The 4,456-nt window shown below is 33.6% G+C and overlaps 1 pseudogene; it reads left to right on the forward strand.

The window, feature by feature from the left end:
• Nucleotides 1-325: 325 nt before the first annotated feature.
• Nucleotides 326-710, forward strand: LOC100607074 (annotated as a pseudogene).
• The last annotated feature ends 3,746 nt before the right edge of the window (nucleotides 711-4,456 follow it).

Consider the following 4,456-nt stretch of genomic DNA (forward strand, 5'->3'; position numbering starts at 1 on the left):
TGATTTTCCTGACACCATTTATTGAAGAGACTATCCTTTTCCCACTGTGTTCGTGGAAACTTTGGTGAAGATTGGTTGACAGTGAATGTGCGGATTTATTCCTGGGCTCCGTGTTCTGCACCACTGGCCTGTCTGTTTTTAGGTCATTAATAACCACTTTAATTGCTTTAGCATTTTAACATACTGTGAAATCAGAAAGTGTGATGCCTCCAGCTTTGTTCTTCTTACTCAAGATTGCTTTGGCTATTTGAATCTTTTGTGGTCCCATTTGAATTTTAGGAATTTTTTAAACTGACTCTGTAAAAAACCCATTAGGGGCACTGTCATGTTGGGTCTGCTGAAGAAGACCACTTGGCCTTGTGGGACTAGCTGTATGTGGGAGTCCACAGGAGCGAAGCAACTAGAGCCAGTCTGCTAAAATGTAAGAGGCTAAGAGTATGGTACAGAAAGATTACTGATGTTCTTGAGCAAATCCCTAAAAATGCAGCATATAGAAAGTATACAGAGCAGATTATAAAGGGAAGCTGGCTATGGGTAAAGTGGAACCAGATGTTAAGAAATTAGAAGATCAGCTTCAAGGTGGTCAAGTACAAGAGGTGATTCTTCACACTGTAGATGAACTAAGTCTGGCGAGAAAAATGAGGCCGAGGAAACCATAGGAGCTCTTAGTGGAAGAGCCTCCCCCCAGTCAGTGGAAATGGCCAATATAATTATTAAATGACTTTAGTGGCTTGATGGGAAACTGATGTAATTAAATAGACTGTTATATTAAGAGTGTATCCATGTTATTGACATTTTATAATCAAGAAAACTGATATAGAAAATATTTGGGGGGCTTGTTAAAATTAGTGATTATGGTAACAGTCTTGTGGTTAATTTTTTATTTGTAAAGTATTCACATAAATTATTACAAAGATGATATGTCTTTGAACAGAGAAGTCCTGGGAAGATTTGAAATTAACTAGAAAAATTCTTCCAAATCTTCCGTGCAGAAGCCATTTTCAAAAAGCAAATTTCTTTAGTAGAATCTTCAATGCGTCATTTAATTTTTTTATTATCCTGAAGAAGAAAGGGCCCTTAAATATTATTGTCTAAACAAACCTATAGATCACTGTTTGAAGTAAATAGTAAGAGTAAATATTTTCAAATGTGATTAAATAGCCCAAGTCACCGACAATTTGAAATTATAGTTAACTTTCTTGGCTGTGATCTTACGTATGTATAGAAAAATTTAAATATATAATTATATACTGATTACAAATTCCATAATAAATGCCCTTTTATTTTACTCATTATTTGAATTATTCCATTTCCTCTGTTTTCATAGTCATAATTTTATGATATTTTGTTGTTAATGGATTATATTTGAAAACTATCAAATTAGAATACATTGTACGGTTGAAGAAATTGATTTGGTACTTGAAAGAAAGACTTCTTATTGCATAGAGGTAGTTGGAAAAATTTTTCCTTTTGTCATATTTATGAAAGCCCATGGCCTATGGCTTTTAATTTTCTTAATCAACCCAACTACATCAGGATAGAGGTAGAATTTCTGTGAAAGAAGAGACAGTAAGAGTTCCTACAGTTTCATCTGGCATACAGATAGGCCTATATTCAAAACATCTTAGTCATGTGGCTACAGATTCAAAGTGGAATCACTAAGTAATTTGCACTACATTTCTAATATGGGTTTAGTTAAGTATCCAAACAAGACAAATGCTGCACAAGGAAAGAAGCTGGCAAGCTGAAGGTCAAACAAAAATAAAATTACTTTGCATGTAAAAAATGCAGTGGAATTTTGAGATTGCATTAAATCTGTAGATCACTGTTGTAAGCACTGACAAACACCCATGATATGGATTGAATCTATAATATTATTAAAAGACCCATATATTTTTAAGCTTTAAAATCCTAAAATGTAAATTGTCTCATATAACTGGAAAATCCAAGTGTAATATAGCCTTCAGGCAAAGTTAGATTGGGGAGATCATCAGATCTGCCTTCTGTCTGGGACCTTCATATTTATAAAGTTTCTTCAGCTTGTTAGTAAAGACAGCTTCAGGGACTTCCAGCTTTATCTCTACAGCTTATTATGCCAAAGGAAAAGAGCATATTAAAATAATTTTAATTTCAAAAAATTCCTATGGTGTTGGTTACAGACCAACATTATCAAGCTTGAGGAGATGTTAAAAATATGACAGACCTATTGGGAAACAATGTGTGTATCTGTAGGGCAAACCCATCACTCAGAAACTGCAGTGAACTTTCTGTGTCCTATATATTCTCCTCTTTCTGGGTTCACAGGAAATTGCATTTCCAAGTCTTTCTTGCACTGAAGTGAGAGTACATGATAATACTTTTGCATATTTTTCATAAAAGACTGTTTAATAACAAAATGTAATAGTTCTCCCTTTTCATTTATGTGGATTGGTGAAAGCAGATGAGTGTAATATAGTGTACCAGCTTTTTGTAAAAAACATGCAGCCCAAATTAAAACGTTGTGCCTAGACAAAAAACACTCAATTACATCAGACTGGCAGGAGCAAGGAAAAAAAAGTTTCAATTTGTCAAGCCACCAAATTTTATAATTGTTACTGCAGCACAACCTCCAAGTTGTCTGACACCGAATTAATGGTTATCTAGAGATGGCTAATGATGGATAGATGTGGCAATGTTGCTGCATCTAACACAAAATGGGTGTTTAGGCAAAATGTACTTGATTTAGTACTTTATGTTTTCATAATACAGTCTAAAAATGATGAAAGTGTGAAGCAGTCACATATCTTGTAAGACGTAAGATGATTTTTACTATCTTCAGAATTATGAAATCAAGGTCAGTTCAAATGAGAGGAAAAGAAAATAAATAATTCCCCAACCTCAAAGACACATGATGAAATAATAAATCTTCAGAGCTTATCTCCTGGTGGTGACATATGCCACAAAGCAATGGGACACAATCAATCAATGTGCTCATTTTATCAGAGCCAATAAATGCTTCCTTTTCTTTTTTAAAATTTTATTACATTGATGTGCATAAAAACACATGGACACACATGAGGCACACATAAAAATTATCTATCACTTGATATTTTCTTTTGTTCTCATTTTTTTAGTTTCTATTATGATTTTATATATCCTTTATAATAATATTTAAAAATTGCAGAAAATCTTCTGATTTTTATAATATTTTAAATTTCATGTAGAAATTGAATTAGAGTTAAAAACTAGAATTAGAAATCCAAATTAAATTAGAAAATATGATCAGTATGTCATTTACTTCTGATTGTGTGAACTGCCAAAGTTTTGACAGTACATAATATTGCAAATATCCCTTACTAATCATTTCAAAGTTTATATATCCAATTTTAATCATTTTGTAATTTCATAGAGAGGTGTTTGCTTTGCCTTCTCTGCTAATCCAGGGCAAGAAGGAGATATGGTAGCGAGCATCAGGAAATAGAGACTTATCTTAAGAGTTAGAATTCAGGTCTGAGACTGCATCTGTATGGACAGCTACACTGAAAAGGAAAGACTGAAGTTTTTGTTCATTTTTCCTAGATATTACATAATTGTCACTTTAGAGATTTTTTCCCATTTGCATTTTTAGGTCCTTTTTATAATTATTATGATATTGTTATGCTACTGATTTTTGTATAACTAATTTGTATTCAGCTGTATTTTATTTTTTTAATTCTACTTATTATTTTTATTATTCTTTATATCTGGGTTTCCTAAATACAAAATTATGTTTAAGTTAATATTTTAGTTTATGTAATTGTAAATCATCTTTTAGTTCAAACATTTAAAACATATAAGTCATTAAATTATAGTTAGTGGACTTTGCTGTGCATACATAGGATGTATTTTATTTACATACAGCTATATTTCATCTCAAATTAGATTATATGTTAGAGATGGCTTCACCAGATGTCTTGATCAAGATTCAAAAACATTTTTGGCTGCCCTTGAACATTTCAGGGCACAGCTGCTTGCAGCCTCTCAGGGTGCTCTGTTGAGAACAGTGGCTCGGTTGGAGTTGAAATGGACGATCTACAGGAAATATTTGAACCACCATCTCCCCACATGCTCTAGCTGTCCCTATAAAAGGCAGGATTTTAGAACAGAGATCAAAGCACAAAAGAGAAGAGAGAAAATGCTGCCCAGAGAAGGGTCTTCATCTTGGAGCCCACTCATTGGGATGTCCATAAAAAATTCAGGCTAGGGCCATCTGAAATTCTGAAGAGGTCAGTCTTCTGGGTGATGGGATCCAGCCTCCTTTATCACTTCTGGTGTTGGCTTGTTAACCTAGAGCCTTCGGTGTATGTATGTTTGAAGGGAAAGGCCAGTATCTCTTTTCTGTGCAATTCCCGGGGTATTAATCATATTGTACCCTGCTATGGTTTGAATGTGGTGTTCTCTCTAAAATTCATGTTGAAACTTAATCCCCAGTGCAACA

This window comes from Nomascus leucogenys, chromosome 10 (assembly GCF_006542625.1).
Source record: "Nomascus leucogenys isolate Asia chromosome 10, Asia_NLE_v1, whole genome shotgun sequence".
In the NCBI taxonomy this organism is placed as follows: Eukaryota; Metazoa; Chordata; class Mammalia; order Primates; family Hylobatidae; genus Nomascus; species Nomascus leucogenys.